This window comes from Cygnus olor, chromosome 2 (assembly GCF_009769625.2).
Source record: "Cygnus olor isolate bCygOlo1 chromosome 2, bCygOlo1.pri.v2, whole genome shotgun sequence".
NCBI classification, from domain to species: Eukaryota; Metazoa; Chordata; class Aves; order Anseriformes; family Anatidae; genus Cygnus; species Cygnus olor.
Window position 1 is genome coordinate 74,533,035 of NC_049170.1, and position 18,799 is coordinate 74,551,833.

The 18,799-nt window shown below is 35.1% G+C and overlaps 1 long non-coding RNA gene across 1 annotated transcript in view; it reads left to right on the forward strand.

Annotated features, from left to right (window-relative positions):
- LOC121066105 overlaps positions 1-15,428 on the forward strand; it is a 50,976-nt gene extending 35,548 nt beyond the window's left edge. The window contains exons 2-3 of the long non-coding RNA XR_005817510.1: positions 4,655-4,760; positions 15,370-15,428. This is a non-coding gene — a long non-coding RNA (uncharacterized LOC121066105). The remainder of the gene's footprint in view (positions 1-4,654; positions 4,761-15,369) is intronic.
- The last annotated feature ends 3,371 nt before the right edge of the window (positions 15,429-18,799 follow it).

The window sequence follows — 18,799 nt, forward strand, 5'->3', positions numbered from 1 at the left end:
TTCTTTCCTACATGACTTACATAAAAAGTAATTACAAAAAGGCAGCTCCAGATTGCTGTGGAACAGCTCCATACCAGACACAACTGATTCAAGTGAGTGGTTGACAATAACAAAAAGGGAGAATTGATAAATCTTTCTGTCTCTGTTTGTTCTATACTTGTATTATTACCATTCCTTTCACAGAATTTCGAAACTGGAGAGGACTTTCATGGTCATCTCACCCAGCGGGATGAAGAATTTTGTTGCAGAATTCCTGCCTCCAATCCATAATTCCTGCCTAAGCAGGAGTAGATGCCATTCAGGAAGACACTTGGTCTTAATTTAAACATTTCAAATTATAGAAGGTCCCTCGCAGTCTTGCTACATCACTCTAGCTGTTAGTCATTCACTTTTCTGTGGCTTATTTCTCATTTCATCTTGTCTAGAGTCACTTCCAGTATTTCCCTACTAAAGTTTCAAACCTTTTCTCACCTTAACGTTGTACGTTCTTATAGGTGTTGGAAAAGCTACTCTTAAACATTTGTTGGATAAACTAGGTAGCTTAGGTAAAGCAAATATATCAGGCAATCAAATCTACCTCTTGGGATTTTTTTCTACAATATTCTAGGAAGCAGCCTGATTTTGAATAGCATTCAAGCCACTGGCTATAAATCATTCCCCAAAGGCGGCTGGATGTTTTATCAAAATTTTATCATAGATGTCTCAGAAAAATACTTGTGACATTTCTGTATACTCAGTTCTAAGAAAGAAAAAAAAAAAATTGCTGTCTGTTTTTTCTTGTTACCTGGCATAGAAGGCCACAATAAGGATCTTACACTTTTCATTTGTGTTATTGAAAATACCAGTAATAGTTCACTTATTTTAAATCTGTCTTAAACAATATCAAAGAGAATATTTTTTTAATAATCAAGTTCTGATTACCAAGATTAAAAGGAATAAGCAGTTAGCTATTACAAAGAAGTCTAACTCTAAGGAATTCCATCAAACTATGTTGATTTACATCAGCCCGTGGTATGACACAGAGCCTTTCTTCTTAGTTATAAGGTAGTTTTATTAAAACTCTTTTTTTTTTTTTTTTAAGATTTTAAATTATCCTACATTTACTTAATAGTAGGAATCTTACCATTTAAAACATAATTTTAATTTAAAATAGGAGCTGACCTGTTTTATAGATCTCTAAACTATTACATACTTTCGATGTTCTCAGTTTTAAAATCAAGATCATTCTCTGTATTGGAGATTGTAAAATGCATATCAGCTGGTGATAGTTACGTAATTCATCTGAAAACAGCAATGAATAAAATATAACCAAAAGCAACCCTGAACACTGACAGTAAATTAAATAGCAAAATGTGTGAATATTTCCACAAAAAAGCGACCAGGTATGTATACACATATATTATTATGGAACTTTGAATGATAAGGTGGAGTAGAGAATAATAAAATAGATCAAGGATCAGTTATTTTCTTTAGCTAGCTTGAGAAATCTCTTTGTTATGTTCTGCTAAAGGCTTTTTCTTGTTCTCAGAGTGGTTGTGAATTCAACGGGACAGCTTATAGCTACATGCATGCAGAAAGGCTTCTCCAGCTGAGGACTCTGACAGGTGTGAAAAATGTGTCTAAGACTTCCACTTTTTTACCGCAAAGAAACTCTAACAAGTATTTTATTGTTTTATATAAAGTGTGTCCGTGTACACATAACACACACACATAATGTTCATAATGAAAAAAGAGGGATTAAATTCACCACTCCTCAATGTGGGGTAGATTCTTGAATGAGGTAATTGCACAAAGGAGACTATCCTCATCCTTTCTGAACTGCAATCTTTGCAGTTTCATCCTGAAGGTCTGTGCCTTGGGCTAGGGTAAGACATGGAGTTGATAGCAAGGTGGCCAATGATGATCAAACAGAGGCAGTTCTGGACCTGCACAGAAGCAGAAACATGGTTGCCTGGAAATGTTTTGCAGTTGAGATCAGAGGTACTAGGTGAGACTTCAGTGTGAGTTTTGAGTATTGCACTGAGATGAAATTGGCTTAAATTGGCTCCAGAATCCTTCTGGTCAAATGAGGCTAGGTCTTTTCGCAGCTCTGTAGCATTACAACTGGATCTTCATATGTATATAAGCAGAATTTATGTAGGTATTCTGGATGTTTTACACTCCTAGCATAACACGCATTGGCCAAATGAAAGCCAGACCTTGTTTTACAGATACTGAACAAAAATTGTCCAAAAATGCTGGTTAAGGTGTAACTTTTAGGTATAAATGCATGTATGCTTTTACAAATATTGTGTATACCTTATGAAAATATTGCATAAAATTTCCATGCATGTTATAGTCTATGTAACATAAATTTGATCAAAATTTTAAAAGCAAATGCATCAAAATAACTGCGTTTGCTATCATATTTTTGGAAAATCATATTTTCTGTATATTGAAATAGGTTACTTTCTTAAGAGCTAATATATTTAATTTCAGGCATCAGGTCTTGGATTTATTTATTTTTTATTCAGAGTTTTACATTATGAGTGACTACATCATGTTACAATCATATTGATTATCTTATGGCAGAATATGTATGCATATATACTGTATGTATAAAAGTATGTGTATGTGTATGTATGCATATACGTGTATATGTGTGTGCATGTTATATTTTTTATCATATATGTGATGCAATTGTATTTCATTAAAATATGATACATGTATATACATGTATTAGACATCATATACTACAATATAGTTATACTTTATATACTATATATATTCTGTATTTCATATTATACTATAAGTTATGCTGTATGTTGTGTGTTATGTATCATTGTATCATCCATCATTATATACTTCAAATATATGGATGATACAGATGTATTGCATTTTAATGCAAAAACAATTTTAAAAAGTCACACTTTAGTATATATTCATATTTTACTTATTAATTAAAGAATAGCACTCAAAATATGACATTGCCAATTAATAAACCAAGTTTTCGGTTATGAAGATTACCTGCTTTATCTGAGAAAAATCTGCTTGCTAATTGAAGTATTAATTCAAAACCATTTTCCAAATTGTATATGATTTAAAGATGAAACAAGGGATACTAATGTTAATATATTTTGAAATTTCAAATTTTTGTTCCACTTTGTTCCATTTTAATTGTATCTCTGCATGTCTCTTAAGTATTGCAAAACAACAGCATTTCTCTAGTACTCTTTGACCAAGAAAGCCAGGTTCCATTTTTTCCTGTTTTTTTTTTTTTTTTTTTTTTTTTTTGACGTTCTGACAAGGAAGAATGCTAGGTGATTCATTTGGTGCATAACCAGAACAAATCCAAAGTTCATCTGAGTCTGTATAAGTTTTAGAAAGAGTGGAGAATGACCTAGATGATAACGGTGCCTGTTACATGTATTACCTCCGATAATTTATTGGCACAACCTCGCCTTTCATCTCTGTGGAGCAACAGTGTCTCCTGGTGGTCAAGTAGCAGTTAGCATCAGGCAGGTTTTTTTTTTTTTCCTAAAATATACAACTCCATGGCAGCTGATACATATGAAAGCACTATCACAATAAATTTGAGAATCTTATATTAATTGTTTCCTTGTTTTCTTGTATTCCAAATGCACTCAAGTGTTTCAGATATCTGTAGTTAAGTATGTACATAAATACTTTAGAAGAACTTCATTTTGAAAAAAAGTCATTAACAAAAGGCAGCTCCCTCTGCCCGTGATCTTACTCCTCCTTGGTTATTACCCAAATGCTCTTCCCCTCCCGCTGGCCAAGGATGTGTTTGATTAGGTGATTTTATTTTTATTTTTTATTTTTAAGGAAATAAAAAACAACACTTAGTTGTGCTGAGTCTTTAAACATTTCTCATGCATGTTCACTCTGTGCATTACTTGTAGTTAATGGGAACTTTCAATCTCTTGTGAAAAAAATGCTTTCTAAATCATTTTAATTTCTTCCATTTCAGTTTCTTCACTACACACAAAAAGGGAAGAGAGTTAATGTCTCCCTATCTTCAAATTCAATTTGAGGCATTTCACTTGATGAAATGTATATTTGCGTAAACATTTCTCACTAGGGATGGCTCTAAATTTGCATTCTGGAATTTGACAGCAGAGCTTTATAACCTTGTGTTCTGTTCATTGATCACTAGCTGCTGTGTGCTATTTAAGTAATTTCCTTTTCATGTTTATCTTAAATTGAAAACAATATAAGGTTCTAAGCCTTCTGTGAAGAAGTTCAGTAGTATGAAAATACTGTAGACTAAATACAATTGTTCACTCCTATGTTCAAACAGCAAAACGTGGAGTTGAACGAACTTAGAAAATCTTTCTTCCATGGCAAGGTTACAGACTTAAATGAGGTTTTATTTAATGTATATATATCTTTTTTATTCAAAAAGAAAACGTTAATAGAGTCTCCTACTGTGTATGTGTAGGTGCATAAAATATACAGCTGGATAAAATATAAATTGGAGTATCTATGAATAATATCAGAGAGAGCAGGTAAAGAAAGATGTGCTCCTTCAGAAATATAGATAAGCATGGATCTCTGCCATCAATGGTTAGATAAGTATTCAGAGGGTTGAACGCTTTTTATGGGAGTTTTATTGTTAATGTTTGTTTCTCTTTTTCTTTTTGTGCTTTCTTAGTGACTAAATACATCACGGAGTTATGGTACCCAGGTCTACAACTGCATGCAGATGGTGACATGCTCATATGAGAAGCCTCAGAGGATAGAGAATGACGTGCAACCAGGTATTACTCAGCTTAAGTCATGTTTGCAGTTTTGTTGAATTGACAGACTAGAAAGTATTTTCAAGTCACAGGAATAACATGCTTTCTGAACTTACTGAGTATAATGAAAGGTAGTATTTGTATTTGTTCTAGGAAATGTGCAGTTAAAGACTTGTTATAAACATGCAAAAATTCAGACTTCTTAATTCAGTATAAATGAAATTGATATCTGGACATTTAAAGATGATTGAATTACTATAATTTTTCTATTTTTCCTCACTAAATCTGCTCTTCCTACTACATACGACGATGCTGCAAATTCTTTTGTGTAAACCCTTTTATAAAGTAATAAAAGTTTAATGAATATATAATGAAGCTTTCCATAAGCTAATGAATATACAGATGACATAGCAGTATAGTCTTATTTTATTTTCAGACATGTAATATTGTGAGATATTCCTGTACCAAAATTCTGGTACATTTTACACAGCAACAACACATTGAAAATTCAGATGCTGGAAAGCACAGATTAGGGGATGCTCAGATCAGGAGCTTTTGTTTTGATATTGGTCCTATTTCTACCAGGTTATGACAATAAAAATGCATTGTTTTTGTTATTAAGATCCTTGTAAGAGACATAACATCTGTGAATATTGAGAGCTTTCTAAGGAGGGAGTGTCTCTGGGTTTCAATTCAAAAGAAATTCTTCTTAAAAAGAAAGCCTTCTGATGTCTGGCAACACAACTGTATAACTCCTTTCCCCCTTGCTTGCATGAGAGGTTACTCTTTTCTTATAGGTAGAGCGAAGCCCCTGTGAAGTGATGTGAAATAACTGTGTGCAAGACAGCACAACTTGTTGATAGAGCAGAGAAGATTATGTGATACCTCCTATGCAGTTTTTACAAATAGAATGAGTAACTATAGTAAGAGCCATTTAACTTTGCTGCAGACAAGTGGAGTTGTAGAGTCCTTATCTATACTTATCAACAATTAATGGCTCACAGAAGGGGCTCATGTTTTTCTTTCACACCTCATCATCAGCTTTTACCATGAAAGAAATGGTGATAAAAATGATTTTTCTAACTCTATCACTGTCTGTAAAATGAATCAAGACATTCAAAAACATCATTAGTTTACAAATGGTGTAACCTAGATGGTCACAAACAGGATAGAACAAATTTCCACTTGCACGTAAGACTGGCCCATTTCTAATTTGACAGTTACGTAACCACTTCCTAGTACTGGTGGTCATAGAGAAATGTAAATTGTTCCTGCAAATCAGGTAGGCATTATGTGACATTCAGTTTTTATTGATTTTAGCTGCAAACAGGTAAAGTGCTTATCAATAAAATTCACAAGGCTTAAATGTCTGTGTTTCTTGGGCATGACTCCCATGGTATTCAAGTTCCTGAACATGAATATTGCTTACAGGTTAAGATAGCTTTGTAAAAAATGTGTCTGAATTGCAAATGCATCCAAAATCAACAAATCTTAAGTGCATGGACTTACCTATGAATAAGTATGTACAAAAAACCAGGGCTAATTCTTTCCATATGGGAAAGCTAACAAAAGTTTTCCTATTGATTGCAATCTATCTTCAGCTGCATGCACTATCAGTGAACAAACCAGGTGACTCTTCCACTTAAATTTATCTGCAATGCAGAAGAGTGGCTGAGAATAAATAAAAATCAGCTGCAGGGGATATCTATAATTCTTCAAAAGAGAAGGGAACAAAGGAAGAAAAGAGAGAAAGGTGTGAAATTATTCTGAGTAACTAATCCTAAGAGATGCAAGCAAACTACAAGAATTCTGGAAGCATTTCTATCATTTGGCTGGAGAAAGACTGCATCAAAGTCCTGAACACAAATGCAGTCACAGAGCTAGTGTTACTATGGAGAGAATTATAGTAACACTGCAGGGACCGAACAGCTGACATTTTAAGAACATAAGTTTTTAAGAGCATAGTTTTCTCTTCAGTACACATGATGTTCATCTATCTGCTCCAGGAAAAAAAAAAAAAAAAAAAGAAAAAAAAAAGACAATGATAAACTAAGCCACAACTTTTAGATGGCCTAGGAGAAGACACAGAGACAATTTCCCATCTAATTCTCAGTTACTGTGATGCCATGAGTCTGAACTGTGCTATCTATTACAGCTTATGATGTACAAGCCAGAATTTTAGTAAAAGTTGAGCACCTTAAAATGTCTCTGTGTTTTTGAGACTACTATATAAAGTGGCTAGTTGTCTTTGAAAAATAACTGACCATAAGCATTTTACTAAGAGTGGCTGAGATATGATTACATCTAACAATAAATGCAGAAGCTGTTCTGTTGAAAACTTGGTCTTTTGTGAACCTTTAAATTCCCTCAAAATTAATTTAATATAACTATGGAGCTTATGGATGCAAGCTGTCCTGCATCTAATCAGACTGGAGAAAGGGGACAGCAGAAGTGTGGCCCTCCTGGACGAGATATCCTGTATCAGAGACAGAGAATATGCAATGGCATCTATGTTTATCTGTTATGGTCCCTGCTCAGGTCAAGGGAAGATGAAAAGATGCTCTGGGTCAGTGCATAACCCCCCTCTAGTTTGTAGGTACTTTAGCCTAAAAATCAAATCCTCCACTGATCTAAAGTAGCATAGATACTGTGGTTATAGTGGATCTATGCTAATTTATTTCATCTGAAAGACTGACATGAAACTTTCTTGAGAAAATGTGATTTGCAATTTTTCAACAAGTTTAATTGAATCTAAAATTCAATTTGTTCATACTATCTGTAACCTTTAAGCAATCAATGGCTATACAATTTCAGTAATGACTCTTGAAAATTAGAATTATTGAAAAGGCTTACAAGTAGTGATAAGCAGAGTAAGGTGGTATTGATTGGCCAGTCGAATACATTGGTTTGAACTGCAAGCAGATATTATACTAGAAGAATTGTATTACTATACTCCTTTTTGCCACTGTTATTCTAAGTCACCTGTAAGTAGATTCATGGTATTTATTTGATTACAGTTTTAATAGGTTTTAATAGCTTGAGCAGATCTATGGCTGAGGAAACATGAAAGTCTGAAAAACATCATGCAAAACATATTGAAGGCACAAGTTTCCACAGGCTTTTTTCATTTAATAGATTGTGAATGCTTGTGATTTACTGAACAAATATGCTTACCATATAAATTTAAGACTTTGTTTGTACTGTGCTTGCAAATGAGTTTTCTCAGTCTAAAATAAGAGTTGGATACATTATTTTTCATCTAGGTATTGTATTGTAACCTTACTTCAGCCAAGCATGAAATTTTGTACTGAAATTTGCGAAGCATGCACAGTATGTATGCCCAAGCACACAATCTGTGCGGGGACTATTTCAGTAGACTGGAAGATTTAAAATTACTAGAAATATTCCAGTTTCAATCAGGAAAAATAGAATAATATTCTGTCAAATCTACACTTAAATATATTGCTACCATATACAATGACAGAACATCATAAAAAAAAAAAAAAAAGAATGAATGAATCAGGACTCTGATAATTAAAGGGACTGTTCAGACACAGAAGATGGTGGTCTCTGCATCAATGGACTTTTAATCCAAGCAAGTGACGGGTAAAGTCAGAGTGACCACTGTTGCAGCAGAAAATGGATTGCTATACTCTTGGTTTGACTTTAATCGATAGGTAAGCACATAAATAGTAAGAAAGGGGAAGTTAGAGCAAGAAGAGGATTGTACATAAGGGATGAAGCTATGTAATACAAGGAGAGAAAGGATGAAACAGCAAGTTTGTTCATCCTGTCATGTTCGAGAAAATTGTGTAAAACTTAAGCTCTGTAAAAAGAAGATCAGAAGTTCCTGGCAGACCTAGAATCTTACCCTTCACTTCTACTACAGCAGTCTTTGCTTTGGCTATTTTTTTCATCTCATCAGCAAAGATCTATATTAGTAACTGTGCTTGTATTAGTAACTTGCACCATGTGCAAGTCTCTTATCGATGTCAGTGGAAATGTCAAGCGTGAAGCGTGTTTAGCATATGCAACACAGTTATACCAAGAGGAAAATTTTGCTCTGATTTAGTCTTCTGTTACAGGACTTAATGTAGATTTGACCTTAGGAAAAAAGTGAATCTGAACGCTTGAAACAAAGTTTGAGTTGCGTCTTTTAAGGGGCTGATTGTCATCTCATACTGATGGTATACCCACATAATCTCAGTGGATTCAGTGCAACTGCACACAGTGGATGCTTTTCTGAGAGGAAGTTTGAGTCCTCACAGTCTGATTTGGTAGACATGAGACTTAAAACAGTTAAAAGACTCACAACTCTATTTTTTGCTGATCTCAGTAGGAGCTAAACAGTTTGCACAATTCAGAGATTGGATGTAAATGTGAAAAATGAGGTTACTTACTTAACACACATAAAGCCTATTGGGTGCTAATCTGTTTTGATCTTACCTTAAAGTTTACATAAACTATATTAGTAATACCTTGCAGCTCAATATTTTTCCTTCTTTACACATCCAGTTTTAAAAGATAAAACTTTTTTTTTTCCCTGTTGTAAAATGAATATACATCAGTGTAATCCAGAATATTTTCATGATATTCCCATAGCTTTGTATGTGTCCAGTATAGGAAATACTGTTGTTGCATTTGCAAAACTTCATGATTCATCTTTTAAAAGTTCTTCCTCAGCTGTGTTTTTGGAAGATGTAGTGAAGAGCTTGTCTATTGCTGAAATGGTTAAGGATCATTACCAATACCAAGTTTTGAAGTCTGTCTTCACTGAAACATCACATGGAAGGTGCTGAAGGGTCAAAATGAAGCTGCACTACAATGAAAAATCAGTCATTACTCTTTTGTGTTGTATGTAGACATGTTTCTCAGGCCTTGAAGTTTCAAGTCAGCTTTATACAAAACTATTTACAGTAGAGCTACAAACATATAAGTGTCGTTTTTATTTTTTATCTGCATCTACCACCCATACAAACACACATCCACACCAACACACAAAAGGATGACATAAGAAATAATGAGGAACACTGAAAGAGAGTAGGGAACCTGGGCATTCTTTTTTTTTTTTTTTTTTCCCCACATGTCTATTTCAGGTTTCTAATTTGCACCTTTACACAAAAGTTTTTACCACATAAGTTTTTGTGGCTTATAAGTTTTCAAGCAACCTGCAAAATGTCTCTAAATCTCCATATTTGCCTGAATGCTGTCAAAAATAATTATTCATCTGAGCACTTACTTTGTAAATGCCTTTACCAGTATTCAGCATTCATACTTCATTATATTACTGCTTCAAAAGCTTGAGTCATCCCGTCAGGGTCCAGAAGCTATTCTTGGTCAATCATGCAGGACTGTAGTAAGCCAAGGCAGGCTACCATCAGACATCAAAGCAAGCTGTTAATCCTCTTATGTTATGTACATACACAGAAGTTTGCATTTCAGAGACAAAATCTTACATTGCCTTTTTAATGTTTGCTAAAATGCTACTCAACATCCAAGGTTTGGTATGTTTTATGATTGCAGTTTTGTCATGGAAACCACCTGTTTCTATGGAGTTGTTTGCCAGAATCTAATCTTTCATTTAAATAAGAAATGTTCGTGTTTATTACACTTGGATACCTAGAAACCTAGAGACTTCATCTGCATTAGTCTTCTTTCTCTTGGGCAATACATATACATATAGCAAGAGATATGCTTTCCTATGGCTGAAAAGCGTCTCATCCAAATGCCATCAGCATGTAAACTGATACAGTGTTCTCTAAACTTCCCAAATAGCCTCAAACAAGAGCTCTGGAAGGTGCAGTGTGTTGTCTTTACAGAAGTGCTATAGTGTTAGTGAAATGGAAAGATATAATCAAGAAAACTATAAACATTTCACTATAAACTTCTTATGCAGTTTGGATTACAACATAAAGCTACTAACTCAGACCCTAGTGTACTCTCATGTTCCTAGATGCAGACAAATTTACTACAGGCTGATGTCTAGATGGAGAAACCAGTAGCTTAACAGCAGACAAGGGGTCAGTTTAACAGTTTGTACATGATTTTGAAACACATAAAGATGTACGAAAAGTATAAGCAAAGTGGAAATTAAGAACATTTAATAACATAGGAATGTAACTTTTTAAAAGTTGTGGATGTAAAATAAATCCTTTACTGTGGTGCTTGCATTAATTTGCAAAGCCTATCATAGAATTCTGGATTTTCTTAAATTTCCCTAAATGGATTTTCCTTAATGTTAATAAATAGTGAGGACTCACAGTGGAGTAAAGCATGATATGAAGGAAGAGTTGAAGTTCCTCCCTTTCTTTACACCTCTCTCCCAGTGCGAGTTACACTGTGGGGCAAGAGGAGCACCTTGGACCCGTGCCAAGCACTGCTATGCATTGCCCCGAGTCCAGGATATGGTGGGGGTAAGGTGTGGGGGTACTTCAGCTCTGCAGCTTGCACGGACTGATCTACATGGACTAAAGACTCATGCAGATGAACGTGAATTTATACAGATGGAAGGGCCACTTCACAGAAAATATCCTTGATTGGAGCATGAATGCAGAGTGTACCAGGTTAAGATGGAATGGTTTGTGGGTAGCCCAGGTCCAGGAAGTGTCTTTGTTCAGAATGAAACATCTGTGTTTTACGCTAATGAAAACAGCAACTGGTTTGGGAAGCAAAATTCATCTCCCTCTCTCTCTAGCAAATCTCTGTAAGACTTCCTATTTTTGGAAAGAGCACATCATTAAACAGGAATAGCAAAAACCAAATATGTAACTTGATGTTTAATGTAGCACCCCAGTTGTTCAAGAGTCCTTCATACTCTTGGGTGATTTTTCTAGTTGCTCTTGTATTGTTGCCAGGGCCCTGAGGCCTAATTAATAGACCTTAATGGCCCCACACAGCCTCACCTGGGGCCTCCCCCTACACCCTCTGCCCGTGTGCCCAGGAGCCTCATTCTAGTTCAGGTCTGGGCTTTCAGTTCTTTTCTCAGCCTTGTCTGTGACCATGCCTCTTGGACCTGTGCTGCAAGTAGCCTGACTCCAGCCCTGTCTTCTGGTTAAGTTTCTCAGCCCTGTGCTGTAGCCTTAAGTCTAGTCTTACCTCTGATCCTATCTCCACTTGCTCCTGACTGGGTCCCCCGGGCAGACCCTGCCCCTGGTTTGCTGCTTGCTGTCCCTTCAGTGTCCCCCAGTACTAACACCTGGCTCTGCCTGCTGTGGTCAGGTATTGTGGGACTGTGTTGGCAGGGGCACTGTCTTGTGCTGGGTCACCCCTTTGCTCTTGGCTTCTCCTCCACAGGAGAAGCTCTTGTACTGCTCTTGGCAGCTGTAGGAGACACTGAACTTGGCTGAAGAAAAGGTAGGTGCGTCTCTTGGGGTTCAAGCACTGAGCTGCTCAGCTTTACGGATGTAGTAGCAGTTCTGTTGCATGTGCTGCCAAAAACATCAAGGTTGAGTTGATTTCACATTTGGAGGGCCCATTCAGAGATCACGTTTGGCATGATTTAAGTGGCAAAATCTCCCCTAAGTTCTGTTGGGGATGGCTGTCAGCACCTAGCAGGCTCACTGCAGTAGTCGTCATTTAAGTGCAGAGTTGGTTTCTTTACCATGCTTTTGTTATAACATTGTTTGTTCTACTATAGCACCTGTCTTAGTGTTTAGAGATGTAATTTTTTTTCTGTATTTTTACTCTATTTCCTAAACAGTAATTTAGGATTAGCTGAGAACACTGGTAACCAACATTTTACATCTCTGACTACCACCCATCTGTACAACCAACCCACAGGCAGCATGCCTGGATTTGCCTGGCACAATAATAACTGACATAAGTATTGAAATCTCTCTTCCACATGGGATGGTCTGGCTGGTCTGGAGACTGCTGACAGAACAGAAGGAAAACTCACTGTCGTGGGCAGGCACTGTCTGCTCTTTCTGACCTTCCCAGTCAGAAAAGACCTGTGGCTATTTTAAGATAATAATACAAACAAAACAATGTGTATATATACACACACCCTACAATGTAAACCCCCGCGTTCCTTTTATAGTCTCGTCTTCACACTTTAAGTGCTAAAGGCAAGCATGAGGTAATTTAACCACAAGTAAAAAAAAAAAAAAAGCAACATAAAAATGATTTTCTTTGTAGAATATTTCAAAAAAAAAAAAAGTTTATGCCCACAGTTTCTTGGATGACAGTACAATACATTTCAATGTGATGATGATTTCCATCTTAATGGCTTAAATTATTTTTAAACTTTATGTCATTTCTTATTCACCTAACCTACTTAGTGAGTACAGAAAAGCTGTGCAATTCTCTACTGCGTTTGTTTTTTTTCTGGAGGAAGATGGGACTTTGGTAGATATTTTTTCAGGACAAGTCTGCTGGAAAAATGAACAGTGCTTTTCAATTCTAGATATAAGATTAACTTCAAAGTCCTTTTTCGTTGTTCTTTTTTCCCTTTGTCTTCCAATAACAAACTATTTTGTGTATATATACACACACACACAGAAGGAAGCTTCAGAGATCACAGGAAATTATTTTAGCAATATCTCAGAAGATGGCCTCCAATAACATTTTTTATTACCGCAGAGACGGCTATAAAATAGATTTTTGCCTTGTGTCTATTCCCACATTGAATTTAGGCTCTCTTCTGTCAGGGAAAATTATACTTTTACTTGTCTATCCTCTAACCTACTCATCCCATTTCATAGAATTCAGAAGACTTTGAGAGAGAGCCTCCTAACAAAATTAAATGGTATTTGACATTTTTTATGATCTCAAGTTCATTGTATCATAAAGAATAGAAAAGATGAACTGTTATTATTCTCACTGAAAGACTGGGACAACCCCAAAAAGCTCAGGATTAACTGTGCTAAGTGATATATCTGTATTAATGAAGATGGTTCATGGAAGTAAATCTGGATGCATGATAGGTATCGGGTATGTTGAGACTTGAGGGGATAAAAGAGTGGTGTCTGCGTCTGGGAAACTGCATCTCAAAAACTCTGATTCAGCAAAGTATTTTACTACAGGCCTATCTTTAAGCAATTTACAATTGCTTTCTTGTTTGTAATTATTAGGAATTATTTGGTCCTGAAACTAGGAACACATTCCCAAATCTATGAAATTCGTGAAAGTCGCCTTCGTCACGGTCTCACAGGAAGTCTGTTGCAGCTTTAGGAAGGGAATTACTACCCCCTTATTGTGAATCCAGTATTGTGACCTTAAATTCACTTTTTTCATAGGCATTTGGATGACAAAATGTTGGCCTTTTTACTTGCACTCTGGCTTCTCAGTTCTACAGGCATAGCAGGATTATAGATTACAGCACACAGGTGTGTTTTTATTTTTTGAATGTGCTGTCCTTCAGCTTTTATACTAGTCAGTTTATTTTCTGTTTCTGACTGAGCAAGTGATTGGACTAATCAATTAAAGCAGACCCAAAGTAAATATAATAAATGTACCCTCTTTTTAGCCTATTGAGACAAAACAGAAGCTGTAAGATGCTTTATTAAGAAATAGTCTGATATACTAGTGAATGTTGAGATGATGCATGTTGAGTTGTATTTTAGTTGATCTGGATGTACGTGAATATCTTAATGATGCTATTTTGTTTTCATTGAAGGTTTGATAACTGAAACTGCATTTACTGTGTTAGTTTTGGGGTTTTTTGGTGTGTTATGACACAGCAATGAGAGGTTGGAGATGAATTAAAAGGAACTCATCTCCTGTAACACAAGACACACTATTGCTCTTAGTAAGCATGATTCAGATGAGCTATGAAGTACTCATTTCATGCTAATGAGAGAAGGAGAACGAGGTGCATGTAGTACAAGTTAACCTTTTAACAAACACTCATCTGGACAAGTGATTTTCTACCTCCTGAATGCTTGTTTTACTTCTTCTGGCTATGTAAGGACCACACCTGAACAGCACATCTTTCCAAATGCAAAAGGGTACTTTTTACATTACCACCTGACTTGTTTTGGGCGAGAATGTTCCTTACAATATCCTGTTGTTTACAATGAGATATGAGTAGAAATATATTAGAAATTCAGAGTAGAACTTCTGTTTCAGACTTCCAATTACTTCTTGAAAATATTTGTGTAGCACATTGTAAGATGCTTTCACCTCTATTTTAATAGTGCTTAATAGATTTTGGTGATATAAAACATTAATTCTTTCTTGTGAATAGAAAGGATTAAAAACAAAACTCTGTTTAGAAATGGTGGGAATGTCTGTAATATCCTTCCCAATTAAAAATAAGCTCATCCTAAGCATTCTTTTCTTGGCTTCACAGATGCATACCGACAAAATAGACTCTTCATTGTTTTATGTCTGAAAAGGTAATGATGATAAATGAAGACGTAGTCCCATGAAAAACTTCTTGTTCAAGGACATATCTTTTATATTTCATAAATATCTCAGTTCTTAATAGAACATTTCTGTTGCAAATACAAAACAAAACAAAAATAATTGGTCTTACTCAAAGTCTCAACAGCTTATATAGAAATTCTTAGAAATTATAGAAAATCTTATATCTTATATAGAAATTCTGTTTCTCTAAACTTTATTATCATATTAAGACATGCATACAATTAAGTCAGGGGAGAAAATATTTCCTTCATAACGCCCACAGGAATCTAGCCAGGTGCCGTGTCCCCTGTGCCTGTCTCCATTGGCTGCAAGTTATTGCTGGACCACTTTCTTGCTCTTCTTGCTGAGTCTTGAGATCTTACTTCTTCTGAGCTGTGGGATCTGCTAATTCATGCCTCCTGTTGAGAAGAGTGAGAGTTTCCCAACACGGCCCTGGCTGTGGTATCAGAGCACTTCCCAGTGAGCTGATGTTGGTAGCCCAGCACCTGCAGACATGCTATGGTGCAGAGGTTGCTTTTCAGGGTGGTGAGCTATTCTGCACCCAGATGAGGCTCTACAAGACTTGCCTCTTGTGGGGCATGAGTTCCTGGGTTTGTGAATAATACAGTGTTGTCCCTGTATGAAGGAACATGTAAAGTCCTCTTTTGTTTGTTGAGGTTTGGTTGGCCTTTCTTTACTGGCAAAATCTAGGAGATTTCCATACTCCCCTGGCAATCAGAACAACCTGCAGTGGTAGATTATCAGTGTGATTGGTGATACCATTAAAAACTGTTCATCACTAACATGCGGAGTAAGTACTGCCAGATTTAGGCATGTGAAGTTACCAGGTTAGAAAGACCTTGTGAAGCGATTGTCTCTTAGATACTAAATTGTGATTCTTCAGTTTAAGGGACAATCATTATTTTTAGAAATCATTTTCCCCAAATGACTGTTTTTATACCTCTGGAAGACAATTATCACTTAAGGTAAGCCTGAGAGATAAAATATAATAAATACATGGTATAAAATGCAAAGTTCTCTAAGAATATATAAAATGTTTTAAAGTTGTTGTTGCATTAGCATATGTTGAAATACATTTTCTGAGGCTATCCGAACTATGATTCATAATGTAATTTGAGAGAACATTTTGAAACAAAGAATGAAAGTTGATTCGTAATTTTAATTAGCACAGATAGTTTGGAAACAAGTGAGTAGAGCTTCTAAAAAGCATATTTTCCCATTTAAAATAAAATAATAGATTTTTTTTTAAACCTAACATTTTTAAAAGCTGCACATTTTCTTTTCTACAGCTGGCTAAATGAACTGTTTTTATTTGTTTGTTTTTGTTATTTCCTGTCAAACATAATTAAAATAGATATTTTTCAACTTTTTCAATTTTAAAATACTTAAGTGTTAAAGATGTATCATGGAATTAAAAAAAAAAACAAACAAACAACTTATTGTGAAAGCATTTATGGGCGTGCTTATTCTGAAACCTTGGAGCATCCTGGGATAGTAATATTAAGACTGTACATTATGGGGGAAATAAGGAAATGCTGCTTGGTGCTTTTAAGTATAGTGTTAATTTGTAAGACATAGATTTTATTAAGTCTAAAGAACACAGCTATTATTTACATAAATTGAGAATTCTTTAAAATAGTATTTATATGAGATATATTTGTTTTAGGAGTCATAATTTCAAATAAACTTAATTGAAATGTATGATAAACATTCAATTTCAAGTAATGGCTGATTACTGTATATGAGTATTTTAAATATATAATGACTTCAGTAATTTTTAATTGCCTAAAGTTACTTTAAATATGAGGTGAAAAAGAGCTTTAAAAAGTTATGATTATTTGCAAAAAGTTGTGAATAATATCATAAGGAGGACACTAAAAAAAGACTAAAATTTAAGCTAGAGAGTACTGAATATAAAGAGACACTAAAAAAGAAGGTGTATACATAAGTAAGTAATATAACAACAAAAAATTTCTTTATTTGTTTTAAATGTATGCAAAGGATGGTATGAAGCTTTAATCTAAGTTAAAAGATGGCGTTAACAATATTTCAGGTAACAAAGATCTTGAATTTTATTAATAACTACACCCAGACTTATTAAGCAAAATTCCATTAGTCACAACACTTCAACCATGTACATGTAAAAAAAAAAAACACAATCCCATGTAACCAAAATTCCTAAAGTTTTCTAGTGCCAAGAGGAGTATAATTTGCAGTTCTCAGAGAAATCAAGTCAAAGAGTCAAGGTCTTAACTGCCTCTCAGTTTGAAGAGGTTTAATTGTGGAAGAAAGGTCAACTTCATTCAGTAATATCTAGCTGTATGAAGAGCATCTTAGTGATAATGGAGCAATTTTTTTGCATGAGAGTTTATATTGCAATGTATATAAACAGGGTGTTCAATGAATCTTGTATGAAATGGTTAGTTGTCTTTATCCATAAGTCAGTAGTTCTATTGATTTGATGAAGTCTGAAATATCATTAAGTATATTCTCTAGCCAAAGAATCATTTCACAAGAGAACCTGAGGATCAATGTGGATGTATTCTGAAATTTAAATCACCTTCTACTTGGTTAATTTTCATTGTTGGACGTTTACAAATACACATTTTGAGATGTAAATGTGAAAGTGTGTGAAGTGTGTGTGTGTTGGGGGGGGTGGGGCAGGGAATCTAATATGTCATATAAAAAGGACTGACATTTAAAGGAATGGATATTTAATCTAAGCATCCTCTTATGAATATGGTATCCTGAAGCATGCAGATAAGGACTATTCAGCCTGGATATTGCAGTATTAAGCAAACTGAAGTTTGAATGTTGGATCCTTAATGCGAAACATACTGCATTAGTGATTATATTGATTGGTAGTTATTACTGAAGTTTGTTTTGTTGTCTGATAATGATTCGGTAATTACTTTAGGGTCAATGAATTCACGTTAATTAGATACTGAATGTGAAAATAATCATGGGAAATGAGTAAAGACTAGCTGGCTGACTTTTATTGGTAATTATTAATTATTAACATTTCTCGTTATTAAAATTTCTCAAAGGCAAGACAGGAAATTTATTCTACAATAGTAATTTGTCTACTTGGTGCCCTTAGCATTGTACTTGGGAATTGAAATCCCATGTTCTTAATACAAATGATGTTGAAGTGTTTTGACCCAGGTCTTACAGCTATGTTTTTATCGTTTGAGGAAAAAAAAAATGTTCAGACTGTGATACTGGTAGTTTAGGAGATTTTTCTTGTAAGAAAACTAATTTCCATGGGAAGATCCTCTTAGGTACTTGGAAGTTTCAAGTGGAGAAAGTGAGAATAGAAGAACAGAGGGAAAGGAGACAAATCTTAGGTGAAACAGCACAATCCTTTATAAAACATAAGCATAGTATCTTGGCAACTCGTTTGGAGGCTTCTGAAACGTCCAGCTTGTCTATTCAATTAGTCATAATTACAGAATTACTGGGATTGGGAGGGACTTCTGAAGGTCATCTAGTCCAATTCCACTGTTCAAACAGGGTCAGCCAGAACAGGTTGCCCTGGACCATGTCTAATCAAGTATTGAGTATCTCTAGGGAGGGAGACTCCACAACCTGTGTGGGCAGCCTGTTTACCTCACAGTAAAATGTTTTTTTGTTTGTTTGTTTTTGTTTTTTGCTTTTGTTTTGATGGAATTTCCAATATTTCAATTTGTGCC